The following is a 16,835-nucleotide window of genomic DNA, read 5'->3' as shown; positions in this document are numbered from 1 at the left end:
TATGGGTAAACCTGCTTAGTTAAGGTTGGCAGTGCTTAAAGGGATAGGTTCAGCACTGCTTACCGATGGGCAAATCCACTCAGTTGGGCTACTCATTGCTTAGCAGTCATATTTACACAATGCTTACACCTGGTCAGCAGAGCTGTGCAATGCTTAGCATTGCTTATTTTTCATTTTATAGACTATCTGCTGTATGGCATTGATTCATCGTTAATTACATATTATAAATTTGTTTACTGTCCCTGACATCCCCCAATGTGCTTTCATTACATTTATTCATGTGTGACAATACTGTATGGGGGATTTGTGTTTATATGGGGGTGTCACAAATTTATTAAACTGACAACTCACATCTGGATCTAATGCAGTACTCCGGTTAACAAATATGTTATTCAGTAGCTAATAATAATTAAAAAAATGCTTATATACTGCTTTCACATGTAAAATGCAAATTGGTTACAGTGGGGAGTGGTTACACTAGTTGCAATGTGCACACTCTAACCACTACACTATTGCAATACTGCATATGTTGGATGTCTCTTGCTATTTAACTTCTGGTGCTGTTTAAGCTCGACCAAGCATAGCTAAGCAACGGGCACACCTGTACAGCTATGCTTAAACTGTATCGCAATTATAAAAAAAAATTCTGTTGTGTTATTTTATCTATACCCTTTAGAATATCCCTGCTAATGCTGAACATGTTATTTTATGAACTTTCTGTTTTGTGGGACAATTGTCCCCTTTTGGCTTTGTACACATTCCTTACTCTGACGGGATGGGAGGTGTGCACTATGTGCTTATGCTACCTGTGTTTTCCTAACAACCTTTGGCTTGGTAGCTTACAAACTTAAAAAGTTGATAGAATAATAGGTTTTACATTAGCATGAATTTTCTGAAGGATTGTTGTCTTAAACTCAAATGTTTGTCATTATTTAATGGCTTCAATCCTCAGCTATTTTCCAGAAAGGTAAAGATTTTAGGGGGAACACACCAAAAATATGAGGCAAAAATCTGTACAGTTGAGAGGTATGCTTGGTAGACACAAATGTCCCTTATGCCTTTGACCACAAATTTGTTATCTTGACAGGTTGGGGGTGTTACGAGAGTTCTTGCTTTGTTTTAATTGCTGAAAGGTAATTCTGGAGTGCAGGGGGTATGTGTAATGTGAGAACTCTGCTCTCAGACACACCCCCTGCGCTCGTACACGGAACCATGTTTGTTTTAGAGCATGGCAACGTGCCTTCAGAAATATGCATGGCGCGCTGCAGTGCTGAACAGGAACAGTCCCTGCCGTGCAGGAATAACTTATTCCTGCATGGCTGCTTGCTGAATCCCAGGGTTAATTTCTCTAACAATATGATGAATTCCATTCTGTAGAAAAAATGTATCTGTTAAAAAATGTTTGTTTTACAAGCATTGTTCATAGGTATTTTGCAAAAAGAAATATGTTTCTTCCTGTACTAAATGTGTTAAGTGATTACAGGTGTAGCTATTTTTAATCAACTAAATATATTCCTGAAGTGAGACGGAGATCCTTGCATATTTATATGAATCTGAATACAATGAAAATATTTTTATTAATTTCTCATAAAAGTAGGAAACAATATCAGAGATCTGTGTAGTGAAAAAGTTGTTACATGTCCTTGTGCCCTTGAACCCTTTTAGCTTCTATGTCGAGTAACTATGATATAATTAATTATATTTAACAAATGGCACAGCAAGGAGCATAGTCATGTTAACACTATAATGCTTCTATTACAAATGCTACTAATGGTTATTTGATATATATATATATATATATATATATATATATATATATATATATATATATATACACACACACACACACACACACACACACACACACACACACACACACACACACACATATATATATATATATATGTATGGATCTACTTCATTACAATGACAGCCCACTTCACCGAAACCCAAAACAACGAGACCACATCAACGAAACCCCACAGCAACGAACATTCACAACAACAAAACCCAAAACCAAGAAACACCAACACAAACATCACAAACACACACATACACACACAACAACACCAAAGTACCTAACACCCAATACTACAAACTGTATAGGCAGGGGGAAAGCCCCCCTGCACCCCCACACCCCTTTCTTTATTATTAAAACTCCGAGATCGCACAAACACACAAGGCACACTCACACCCACACATTACATTCCCAAACAAACACACACCGCACTCACAACACACACTTACACTCACCACTAGCCCTCAAACATACACTTACACATTCATACTTACCTGCATTGCAATACCAGCACCGCTAGATCATAGTCCCGTAATGTCTGAAGTTAAATTTCGCACTCCTAACTCTGACATCACACAAACAGACACACAAGGCACACTCACACCCACACATTACATTCCCAAACATACACACACCACACTCACAACACACACTTACACACACCACTACCCCTCAAGCAGATACTTACACATACATACTTACGGGCATCGGAACACCAGAAGCGCTAAACACAATCCCGTAATGTCGGGATTTTAAATTTCATGCTTCTGGGGTTTCGATGTTCTACAGTGTCGAACATCTGGTCCCGATCTTCCAGGTTTCGTTCATATGAACTTTTGTTCATATGGAGGGAACCCATATATATATATATATATATATATATATATATATATATATATATATATGGGTCTACTTTAGAATGTCGAACATTCAGAATGCCGACTTTCATATGACCGACACCATATGATCGACATTCCGAAAGACCGACATCCTGAAATAACACCATTTACCTACCTGTAGACATAGTAAAACTGTGTTTTGCAGGGGTCAAGCCCCCCTGCACCCCCCACACCTCTTACTACTTAAATATTCTCACTCCGAGATCGCACTACAGTGCAGGAAAGGGGAATCTCCCAGTTCCGCACTGTAGTGGGATCTCTGCTATTATTTGTAGGCCTTTCAAATGTTCGCTCATATGGTGTCGGCCATATGAGTTTCGAACATTTGAAAGATTGAACAAATGAAGGTCTCCCATATATATATATATATATATATATATATATATATATATATATATAAATATATAATGTGATTGTGTGACACTACATCAAAATGCACAAACACCAAAACACAATATTTTGATGAAAGCACTTCTAAAGCAAACTTACCCAACTTGTATAGGCTATAGCAAAAGAGGGTATAAGTCGTATTGATCCTGGGCACCCACTTAAAGGACTTTTTCTGAAATTCAGAGGACCTCCTGCCAAATGTGGTTTAGTATGGGTGACAGCAAAACAAATAGTAGTCTGAGAAGAAACCTAACAATGTCATTTCCCTAGAGACTGTGGGTCCCAAGGCAAGGGTTCTCATCAGTCATGTGCAATTTCATTCTGCCACTGGATGGCCTGGATATTGCCTGAGGCTTTGCCCAACTATTACTGTCTAATGGCAGTCAGTAATCTCTGATTCTTCACCTGGCTTGCATGGAAAGTGATTATCACAGGCAGATGGGTGAAGGAAGTTATATCCAGTGGATTGCAAGACACCTTTCCTTCCCTCTCCAATCTTCCCCTGCTCTCCCCTGCTAGATGTCTTACTCTCTGAATAAAAAGTATCAGAAACAGAGGTCCTAAGATTAAGCCATTTAAGAGTTCCCATCAGATCAGTGTAGGGCTTCCTGTCACTCCAGATACTTATTAGATTCAGAAGGAGAAAGGACCTTAGAACATACTTAGATATCAGTGGTCTAAACTCATTCATCCCCAAAGAAGTTCAAGTCAAAATGTAAGTGCTTGTTTCCTAAGTACCACTTACAAAACTGAGCAAGATGCACGTCAAAGACAGTATAGAAAAAATGCCAGGGAAGTAATATTTAAGCACACAGTATACTGTTAAATATGTTCAACAATCAATGGGAAAACATGCAGTTAACAAAAAAAATACAAACTGGTATTAAATAGTTTAAAGAATCAAACATAATATCTGCCTCCATCAGCAGCACATAGTAAAAACTGCATAAATTATATAATAAAAAACAAATGGACTCAGGTATGGCTCCAAGCTCCAGTTTAAAATCACATTTAATCACAAGCTAAAACACAAGCGCTTTCACAATACTGCTTCATCAGGTGTCAATAATCATTGCCAAGTTACACATTATATAGTATCTTATTCATATCGCATGACCACACTTTCATCTCACATAGCAATAAACCTTATATAACCATTCACATGGTCTGAATGACCATATACCCTCGATACCAAAACTAAAATCCAGACCATTATTTAGGTAAAAATTGATATATAAAGATTCTTCATTTAAAAATAATTTGTTTACTAGCCATATAATATGCTTTAAGCAATTTTTAAGTTTTATTGAATTTTATGTAGAGTATATTAAATTAAGGATTTGTGAATGGTTATATAATGTTTATGGTCATGTGAGATGAAAGTGTGGTCATGTGATGTTAATAAGATAGTATATAATGTGTAACTTGGCAATGATTATTAACACCTGATGAAGCAATATTGTGAAAGCGCTTGTGTTTTAACTTGTGATTAAACGTGATTTTAAACTGGAGCTTGGAGCCATACCTGAGCCATTTGTTTTTTATTATTTGGTTTGTGCATTTAGCTGGACGAAGGTACCTGGTATCGGGTGGTAGTTTTTGTTTTTATCTCTTGTGCATAAGTTATATGTTTGACTGGGAACCAAACAACAAATCAGTAATCCATACAGAGAAAAAAACAGAGGATGATTGCCTGTCCAACACAACTAAATATGCTAAAGGACAACAAAAAAACATCAAGACATATATGCTATGAAAAGCAGAGCCCAAGCAAACAGATGCATCAAAATTTAAAGGGGCTTGTTGAAATGCAGGGCAAAATTATCCTCAGATGCAGTTAGAACAAGTATAGAAATGCACTGGCTTCTGACCTTCCATTTCCAGTTGTTACTGACTGTCAGAATTTAGGAATTCATATTAATATTGACTTTGGGAAAATAGTAAAAAGCAATACAAAGCTCCTACTTCATGCCATTCCAAGCAAAATAGCATACTTAAAAAGCAGAAATGACCCTTCTTCCACAGACTACAAGCCATTAAATTGTTCCTGTTACCCAGAATGCTTTTCCCACTAAGGCATATTCTCAGTATTAACTTCTTACAACTAGTACCCAAGTGTCAAAAGCTACTAGAAAGCTTCTTATGGGATGGAAAAAATACCTTAAATAAGCAGCAGGAAGTTTGTTATGCATAAGCAGGAAGACAGGTTGAGGTTTCTCAAGTTATTTGCATATGCAACTGCTATTATTGACTGATTCTAACACAGGGCAAGAGAATATCTCCCACTGATATGGCTACTTCTCGAGCTTTTAGTGTGCACTCATGAGGAGGTCCAGACATCTGGATCCCCATATTACATGATATAGGATTCTGATGGAATGGACACTTGGTATTTCATGCCAAAAAATAAGGCAGACAAATGTGCAAGCTATTAGTGGGGATACATGGGCTTTGATTTAACAGGGCTTCTATCACAACAGATAACAAAACCCTAATTTAGACAAACTGGATAAAAGCGGGCACTAACTAAGCCAAACAGTTAACAGACATTAGTACAGGTCCACTCATTGCTTTGGTAGACCTCAGGAGGAAATATTTGCAAGCTAATGTCACTTGGTGGCAATACCTGCAATGCTGTAGTATACTTAGCCAACAGAGGATAACTGACAGGCCAGCCCAAAACTCAGGTAGAATTCATTCAAGACTTCCCCCTTCAAAAACTTAAATTTTTCTGCTGTAAGGAACTTGAAACCCAGTAGATGGTAACAGCCCAGCTTAAACAGAAATGGGAAAAATTCCTATAGGAAAACATCACTTAGTGGAATGGAAGGAGTGTCAATGAACATTAAATGATACAAACCTAACTTTTTTAGCCAAGTTTACATTCACAGAAATGGTTTACAATTGGCAAAAAAGCCTTCTTGGATTTACAAGTTAAGGGCCACTGGAGAGGGAATTTTTGGGGGGTGCACAGAGAGGGGAACAGACTATAGAGGTATGATTTGGTCCGCTCCAGAAGTGGTACATATTTGGGGAAAGTTTAAGAAGGAATTACTATAGCTGTAGGATGTACTCTTATAATGGAGGAGTCACAAAAGAAATTGGCTGTTAGATATAAGACCCCTCAATGGGGCCATTCCAGCAAGTGTCTTCTTCTTTCTGCTTTTCCTGGTTAGGGGTCGCCACAGCAGATCACCTGTCCGCTTATGATTGGCAGTGGAGTTTTACAGTGCCAAGTTGCTAGCCTGGTGCCCAACCTGCCACAGATGTCACACACATGCACAAACTCATGCCTTGGGCCAATTTAGAGAGACCAATCCACTTACAGCACATCTTGGGGAGGAAACCGGAGCACATGGAGGAAACCCACATGACCACAGGGAGGACATGCAGACTCCACACAGAAGGCACCCCAGCTGAGGATCAAACTGGAGAACCTCTTGCTGTGAGGTGGAACGTTAACTGCTGCACCACCGCAGCTGCCCTCCATTCCAGCAACTGTATGGTACTGAATTAGATGCATCACTTCAACACAGTTAGCAGTAATTTTCCAGAACTGGAAAAATATTTCAGCAAACTGCTTCAGAAGTTTTCATTTGATGGGTGCTAAACTCATCAAGTGTGAAAGGAAACAAATATGAAAAAAAAAATGTCAGAGTTGTGGTTTCTTATGTTATTTATGTTAGCACAAGCTTAAGAATGCTAAGTTTATTAGAAAGAATTAATAATGTACAGAAACCGGAAAATTCCTTGTGCAAGTTTGCATTATGCATGAACTAGTTACTTTGTAGGACATTACTTAATTTGTTATCTGTAATTGTTGATCATATTTTTGTTCTTCTGTTGCATTCAAGCTACATTTTGTACCATACCTTCTGAACACAAGTATGGGGTGGGGGAGGAACTGCCTTCCCCAACCTTTAATACAGCCTTTGCAAAGCTTCAAAAGTCTGGAGAAGAACAAAAGGGAAGTTTTATGATAGGTAGGCATTCAACACAGTTCTGTTCAGCCTCAGCCATGAAAGTCTGGGAATGAGTAATGTCCAGATGCTATTTTTATGTTGTAATCCATATCCAAGAAAGTCCAGCTCCTTGACTGACAACCTAAACAGATACCTGATGATACCCTATGAGTTGTCCCTCACCACTCTAGTGATAACAAAGAATTTCCAAAAATGGTGGAAAACTTGCTGTGTCCTGTTTGGCTTCCTAGACAATAGCAACTGCAGAGATTTCTCTTTTTTCCTGTTGCTAGGGAAAGCCCTAAGAGATCATTTAGGTCACAAATGGCCACTTGGATTTCTCTATTCTAATCCCATTTCCTCTTGATCAGAAAGCAAAACTCCATAAAGGTAAGGTTATCTTCATACCCTCTTACTGCAGCAGTGAATGTGGTTCACACTTCTTTAGCCTAATGCTTTAGTATGGCCATTAATTGTAAGTTTTGCAAGAACACTGTAGACTCATTTATAGGACAAGTCTTATACGAGCATTTGCTCTAGGTCACAACTCTTGGCTTCTCTTCTTCCAGTAGCTGCTACTATTCCATCTTTTTTTTTTTCTGGTAGATAAGTTAATACACTCTTGTCCTCTAAAAATCCAACATGAGGAAAACTTTCATGAGCAAATGGATATGCTGCCTATTGTGGGCTAACTCAACGGCTTCGATGACTTTCCTGCTGCTATTCCCATAGTCCTAGAATATCGCTGATACTTTTGAGACAAAATTAAGTTATTCTTACATTAATCTAGCTTTCTCCACGGACAGTTGTGTAATTCCTTTATGTCATTGAAAGCATGCACAACCTTCCTCAAAGCTATCTGCTACTAGATCCGGTACCTCCTTGTGACGTGTACTTAATTCTGGGAAAACTGGCTTGTGCTTCCTTTGACCCTGATAGTATAAGAGAGCTAAAGGCTCTTGCTAGGAGGATATATTTCTTTGAAGTCAACATCAGATTTCAAATTCTGTTTACCACAGATGACAACATAACAGAGAAAGAACTATCATTAGCACTTTGTAAGAATAATAATAATATCTGGAAATAATATGAAGGCAGAAAACCCTGAAGAACTCTATGTCAGATGTCATGTATGTTAAATGTTATATGGCATATACATAAAAGAAGATTCTACTTTTTTCCAGCAGTGGGGGACTTAGGGACACATGTAGACATTAATCTTATATTTGACCATCATGTGTCTATGGTAGTGAGAAAATCATTCTGTGTTGTGCAACTTGTAAACAAAGGTATGGCATCTAAGTTCAAGAACTTGCACAAGTTAATTTTCTCACACATAGACACTAATCTAGTCTTTGACCAACATGTGTCTACAGTAGTGAGAAAATCATTCTATTTTGTGCAACTTATAGGCAAGGGTATGGCATCTAGGTACAAGAAAGTCATTGTTCTACTGTATCCGGAATTCAACAGACCTGTCACTGAGTACAATGCTCCCCTTTGGTATGTACCTAACCAGGTACATACATCAACTGGAACATCCATAGAGGTTCTTTACTAAAAGAATACAGGGTGTAAGAAACATGTTCTATTCAGACCTCCAAAAGCCATATCCCTGTATTCTATCTCCTACAGGCTGTTGAGAGGGGTCTATACCAGTTACATAAGGCATTATCAGAATCCATCCTGATAGACCTCCTTCATATCCGCAAAATAGACATCACCAGAATTACCCATTCTAAACACTTAGACATTGCCTGTGATGTAAATAAGACCTGGTAGAGAGACAGGTATGCATTCTAGAGACTACTCTGTCTCTGGAACAGGCTTCCCATCCATGTGAAGCAGAGTTCCTCCCTAACCCAATTCAAGTCTAACTTGGGCAATTACATAGAACACAGGAAATTCATCCCTGGTTTGGCACCTATTTCTCAAAGGAACACAAACAGCTTGTAAAATGGTTCATCTTCCAGGCCCTCCTTGTAAAAGTTTCAACTCTCAAGCCCTTGCTTACACTTATCGAGGGTATAAAAACTTGTCAGAGTTTTGGGATGCATGGCTAGGCTTAAAAAGGCCCTTGTGAATGTTATCCTAGTAAACATCCCTGAACCTATGAAGGTGTATACAGATTTGATATTTATGTGACTCTAGCAGTATTTGAACCTTGAACCTTGCTAAACTGGTAATTAAGCACACCATCCCATGAATAAGCTCCTATTTCACTAACAGGAAAATACGGGTAGGAGATAAGTGCAGACAGCAAATACAAACTGTTGTGAAGATAAATAAAATTTATTTAAGCGCTTTTCGTCAGGCTCCAATGCTGACTTCTTCAGAATACTAACTACCATCGAAGGTCGGTGTATAAATACAAGAAATCCACTTAATTGATACAGAAAATTTAAAAGGGCAACACATATCATCCATCAATTAAAAAACACTACCCATTTTTTCATTTATAAAATCAAAAAACAAGTAATTATTGAAAGTATTACAATTAATATTACTAAAAATAACCCATAATGATAACCCGAATAATACATATAAGTGGTACTATCACTCTTATGAAGAAATATTAAGCTGTTCCCATAATTGCATAGCTTACATTTTTCATCTCTTTAAACTAGCTAATTTTAACAAGCTACTGATCGTACAAAAATCATTAAGCCCTGGGAAGCTATAAGAATTAAGTCTAACTTGCCAGGTCATCTCAAGCTCATCAAGTTTAAGGCTTCTTGGTCCACCCCTAGGGTTTACCTTAACTTGATCTATCACCATAAACTTAAAGCTATGGTTTCTATTACTACCTACATGTTTAGCAAGTGCATTTTCTAGCTTAAGCTTTTTAATAGCATATAAATGCTCGTACACCCTGTCTTGTAATCTCCTTTCTGTTTTACCAATGTAAAAACATGGACAGGATGTACATCTTGCTAAATATGTTACAAACATTGAATTACAGTTATATCTTCCTTTCAATTTGTATGTTATTCCGTTCATTTGAAAATTATTAGTTTCATCCATACACTTGCAATAATTGCAATTCAAACATTTACTCATACCCGGATTCCTAACCTGTGTTGTATGATACCTTTCTAGTATTGATTTGAGATTCTTCCCTTTCATATATATTACTATTGGGCCTTCACCTAATTTCTGATAAATTTCTGGAAAAGTCTTAAATAAATCCCAATTCTTCCTCAATATAAACAAGCAATGTTTCCTATATGCACTATAGGTGGTTACACAATTTACTGAGACATTCATATCTACTTGTCCAACCCTATCAGTGACATCCATTGTGACATTCAAAATATCTGTCACCTCTATGAGGTCACTTTCTATTGTGGTTATTGACATAGATTTAGCACTTAACAATGGTACATAGATCTTATTCTGTCTCTTATCCAAAACCTCTTGGATAAGTGTGTCCAAGAGGGGCTCTGGATACCCTCTATGTAAAAACATGTTCTTAATGACCCAGCACTCATCAACAAATTCGTCATCCAAACTAACCATTCTAGAGGCCCGTACCAATTGGCCCTTGATGACAGATTTTTTCTGGTGGAAAGGGTGACTACTTGTGTAGTGAAGTAACATGTTAGAATATGTATTTTTCCTAAAGATTTTAGCTGTTAGTGTATTCGGAGCGTAGTTTTTATTTAAACATATGTCTAAATATGCAATAGTGTCAAAATGGAACGTAGCTGTAAATTGAAGAAAGTTAGTTTTGTTGTTAAAATAGTTCAAAACTAACAAACTATCATTCTCAGTTCCATAAAACAGGATGAAAATGTCATCCAAAAATCGTGTGTAAAAAACAAACTTATCATAGAAACAATTGCCCTTAAATACATATTCTGCTTCCCAGTAAGCCATTATCAGGTTAGCTATGCTCCCCCCACAGGGGGATCCCATAGCTACCCCTACCTTTTGCAAGAAGAACTCATTGGAGAACATGAAATAATTATTAGACAGCACTAGATCTATAAGTACTGAGACCAATTCAATCTCCCTGGTGGGTGCATTATGTTTTTTAAGCATAAAAGCCACCCATTCTAGTGCTACATCCTGAGGTATACTGGTATACAAATCCTTCACATCTATAGTAAGAAAGTTGTAATTAGTTTTAAATTCCAGATCACCAATTTTTTCCAAAAATGACCAAGAGTCCTTACAGATTTGGGTCTCATTGGCCAAGTACTTTTGCAAGATAGCATCCACCACCTTAGCACAGGAGAACGTGGGTGATCCTCTATTGTCCACCAAAGATCTCAAAGGCGGATCCTCTATATTCTTGTGAATTTTTGGTATACCAAAAATACAAGGATATCCGGGATAGAGTGTCTTTAAATAGTTGTATACTTTTTGATCTATGTTCCCTACTATGAACAAATCTTCTATGCAATCTCCAATGGCTTTATACGCTCTATTCACCTCAGTACGAGTAGCAGAACTATATGCTTCAGAGCTAAGTAACTTACTCATCCTCTGTTTATATTCAGTCATGCTAAAGACCACCAAACCCCCACCCTTGTCTGGTTTACAAAACCTTAAATCCTGTGTTGAAAAAAATTGTTACATCTCCCATTCATCATTACTTATATTAGTAGGTTAATTTTTACCTACTTTAAACATGTTGACATGCCTAATGTCTAATTCACAACATTTTTCAAATAATTCTAACACAGGATGCAAGGGGGGGTTATATGTGCTAGACACATAAAACTTGTCTCTGTGGTCCGCATTATATACATTTCCCATCAATACATTAAAGTTTAATTTCCTCACATAAGATTTGATATCCGGTATAGTGTCTACAATGTTCCATGGTTTAGATGGAATAAAGTTTAACCCCTTCGAAAGTAGGTCAACCATTTCAATACTGAATTTTGTATCGCTGAAATTATATAGTTTATAATCCCCCACTTTATTCATGATTATATCAGGTCGAGTTACACAAACTTCCCCACAGTCAAGTAACTCAGCTTGAGGGCAAACTAAAGTCTCTTCCAAGGGAGATAAATCTCCATCACCATTGTTAGGGCTGGCGGTCAATACATCATCCAGATTCAACTCATTTGTTAGTTCTTGTAGTTGTTGTGTAGTCGTTTTCCCTTGTACTGGGTTTGTTGGTAATTCCTCTGTTTTGGTCTCGCCCCTGTAGAGGGGCCCTGCCGAAAATTTTCATTCCGCTGCAATGCATTATTAACAGTTTGGGCACTATGTAGTCTAAGTAGAGAAATGGAGAACCAACCAGCGTTGAATATCAGAATATTTATTCCAGATACGATTGACGTAAATGTTAGACCACATACACCAAAGGGAAAACACAGCATTAACGCTATTCCTACAAATGCGTTTTCGTTTTTAACACACAACTTCATCAGATGTGGCAGATGTGCACAATGCCCATACGTACTAAATGGTAACAGCATAAACATTATGAGTAGGAACAGATTAATAATAAATGAAGAAAATTATTACAATTGTGATTCTATGGGTTTAATATATTTGGCTGTCTGTAAAATTTGTGACTCATTCTATATAGGGAAAACAGAAAGGAAACTTAAAAGGAGAATTTATGAACATCTAAACGATATTAAAAATTGTAAGGAGACTAATGCCCTATATAGACATACTAAGGAATGTTCAGAAGCTAGTTTTGTATTCACAGTAATTGAACATACTGAAAAAGATGTTAGAGGTGGACTTTGGGAGGAAAAGATAGAATATAGGGAGCTCTGGTGGCAAATCACACTAGAGGCTTATAATCCACCGGGTCTGAATGAATACACAAGTATATTACCTATTTTAAAGTTAAGGGCAGCTAAATTGTAATGTATATTTGAATGAATTTTCTTAATGTTTTGTGTTTATTGTAATATTTTATTTATATATAAGATTTTAACTAATGTATATCTTTATATAACCTTTACTTTCAGGCGCATTTTAGCTATACACAGAACTTATAATAATAATGATCTTATTGAATTTTCTAAGGAAGTCCTGATTTGTATAATATATTTATATTTTTAGTATTTTTTACTTTTATTAAGTGCAATAATGATAAATGGGCACTAGAGGGCATACCTGACTAAGAAACATTCACTAGTTATGTTTAAATAGTAGAATATTATTTTGTTTTGAATTTTTATTCATTTTAATTAAATGGTGTTTATAACAATATTAAAGATTCATTTAAATTATATAAGGTTTTATGAAAATGGTTTTAGGAAATGACTAAATAAAAAATTTTTTAGAAATTTGGAATATTTAAAACAATTAAGGTATGAATTTGGAGGGAATATTTGTAATTGATTAATTAACTGGTGTATAAATAGAGGTTGAATCATTCAACTGAGGACATCTGATGAAGTTGTGTGTTAAAAACGAAAACACATTTGTAGGAATAGCGTTAATGCTGTGTTTTCCCTTTGGTGTATGTGGTCTAACATTTACGTCAATCGTATCTGGAATAAATATTCTGATATTCAACGCTGGTTGGTTCTCCATTTCTCTACTTGGATTATTGGTTTTTCTTCACCTCGTTTTTGTGGCACTATGTAGTCTGTTACACCATGGAGTGCTGCCCCCCTCCATTCCCATTAATCACCGGTGAACCAAACCCAGAGTTAGTATTAAGGTAAGGTTAAGGTAAACCCTAGAGGTGGACCAAGAAGCCTTAAACTTGATGAGATTGAGTTGACCTGGCAAGTTAGACTTAATTCTTATAGCTTCCCAGGGCTTAATGATTTTTGTACGATCAGTAGCTTGTTAAAATTAGCTAGTTTAAAGAGATGAAAAAATGTAGCTATGCAATTATGGGAACAGCTTAATATTTCTTCATAAGAGTGATAGTACCACTTATATGTATTATTCGGGTTATCATTATGGGTTATTTTTAGTAATATTAATTGTAATACTTTCAATAATTACTTGTTTTTTGATTTTATAAATGAAAAAATGAGTAGTGTTTTTTAATTGATGGATGATATGTGTTGCCCTTTTAAATTTTCTGTATCAATTAAGTGGATTTCTTGTATTTATACACCAACCTTCAATGGTAGTTAGTATTCTGAAGAAGTCAGCATTGGAGGCTGATGAAAAGCGCTTAAATAAATTTTATTTATCTTCACAACAGTTTGTATTTGCTGTCTGCACTTATCTCCTACCCGTATTTTCCTGTTACTGGTTTTGTTTAGCCTGCTTGTCCTATTTCACTAACACAGACTCTACAACAATTGCAGTACTACTAATGTTATACCTAGGCAATAGTTTGTATACTGATCCCCCTCATGTCTATACTGGGAACTTCCCAAACCTTTACTGTGCCGTGATGTCATGATCATGAAAAATTGTCAACAGGAAGGAAGACACAAAACACTTGTCAGAGTCCTTTGCCCACCATAAACACATATACATTCAGATGCAACTCTGATTCCAATGGTGCGGGAACAAATAGCATGAATGAGTGACCCTTGACTCTCATATTGTTATAACATCTTATGCAATACATTCTGAGGTACTTAGCTATATCTCTTCTCCATGTTCGGAAAAATATATAGATTATGGAGATGAACTCTCATGAGCCCTTCAATATCTGTACAAGAGCACAGAGAGTCTTGACTGAGACAAAATCCATATTGCTACTCTTGATTCACAGACTCAACTACTAGATGGAATCTCATTTCCAACAGCCAGAATAGGCTTTTCCAGGAAGGCTAAGGAGCATAAACCATTTGTAAGTGAAACATACCCTTCTGTCAACTTTTTGAAAACTCGGACTATTCTTCCAGTTTTCTGGTTCAAATGCGTTGCCTCATCCTTCATTGAATATTGAAAAGTCACTTTGACCATGATATCTCAACAGTATTGGACATCACTAGCAGTTATGAATAAATCACAATCACTGCCACAGATGTCACATATCAAAACTAAATAACTGCTGATAAAGAAACTGAACTGGTCTTACAGTTCCTCCTGGCACTAACTCCTCAAAAGTGACAACATACGTGGAGTTCAGGAGCTCCTGAAAACATTCTTTCCACTGTCTGACCATGTCTTCTGCCATGGTAAGCATTTCACTCGCCTTGCTGGAAATAGAGTATCGTGCCCCTTCTTTCCTGAGAAACGAGGTTGGATGACAAAACTTCCTTAAGTCTATCCAAAACATCAGTCTGCCATGACTCACCAAACTCATCTCATGCCCAGTTCCTGCCTTCCTGGAATGCCATGACCTAGAAACCAAATACAACAATCGCCTTTTTGCCTTAAATAAATGGATTCTTTCCTTACCTTGATGGCTTCCCTTACTGATACTGTACACCAGTGGATCTTAGTTTATCATCATGAGAAAAGTTAACTGTCCTTTAGGTATGGCTGCTTTCCACCTTGTCAAATAATTAAATCTTGAACAGAATCCACTTGGACTTCACATGCCCTCATCTGCCAGTATCCAAAGTTGGAAGGTGATCACATACAGAATCATTCCCTGTGTGTTTCTAAGACACTGTCATTGCAAATTTGGCTTTTTCAGGGTCTGTACAGGTGCTAACCTTGCTATCTAACCCAGTTTCTCAACAACTGGTGATCAGATGACACTTTAGCACCTCTCTTTGCAAGTGTGTCCAGCATGGCTGAAGGTCTAATGACATAACAGTAACATTTGTACTACAAGGTCACTTGTCTTACCAAACCAGCTCCTGGAATCAACCACCACTGACTTCTGTCCCCCTGTCACCTAATGCCTCTCCCCAGGATAGAGGTAGTGTGGCATACCCTAATATAAAATATTGCATTGTTGGCAATATCTTCTTTATCCACAAGATAAATCCTCTCGTCTCTTAGAATTTAAACCATACTGGAATTGGGGAAAATGTGGGAAGTGAAGTGTCTGTCATACTGTGGCTGGTTGGTATGTTGAAAGGATTAGCTGTAGTCCTAACTTTATTAAAATGGTAAGTAATGAGGTATACAGGGGAACTTGTAGTAGGGTATTACAAGCAAGCAAGTTCTTCCCATCTTCATACTGATGCTTCAAAAAACCCCACTCAATTTTGAATTGCCTCTCTGTTTCCTGGTCTACAATGAGAGTCAGTAGTTGGCGTTTTCCCAGCATCCTCCTGTTTTCCTCCTTTGGACACCAAAAGGAGAACTAGATTTTGCCTCATCATTCTTCTTCCACTTCATTCCATTTACCATGTTGCATGGGCTGATAGTCAAACCAGGATCATCACAGTCATAACCATGGCTTCTTTCCCTCTGCCATAAAGCCAACAGACGTCTAGCAATAAATAATTGTTCAGTTTCAGATGAGACAAGCTGTTACCCACAGTGAAACATTTGCAGGTGTCTCCCTGATTTTTCACATACACAGTGATGTTTCCTAGTAGAACTATAGAATAGATGCAACCCTAACAAGCAGCACTCCCAAGGAGGTCACCAGGAAACATATATACTCTGAGTATGTGTTAGGTACATATGGATAAATAACAATATTATTTTCTGCAACTCCCAGTGACATGGGGGAGTGGTTGGTATAATGATTAATGTGTTTGCCTCACAGACACAAGGTACAAAGTCTTATTCTCACCTTTGGGTAAAGTTGGCTAGGCTTAAAATAACTCACAAGGACAGCTAACTTAGTACTTACCTACAAACCTATGAACACTGTTAAAACCTTCTCAACTTCTGGCAGAAACTCCAACTGCAGAGGACCAAGATGTGGGCTCATGAGTATCTCCATTCCTTCTCAGCTTTGCTCAAGAAGAGCAGCTCCATAGT

This window comes from Protopterus annectens, chromosome 9.part0 (genome assembly GCF_019279795.1).
Source record: "Protopterus annectens isolate FY-2018-M chromosome 9.part0, PAN1.0, whole genome shotgun sequence".
In the NCBI taxonomy this organism is placed as follows: Eukaryota; Metazoa; Chordata; order Ceratodontiformes; family Protopteridae; genus Protopterus; species Protopterus annectens.
Note: the sequence above shows the minus strand (reverse complement) of the source record.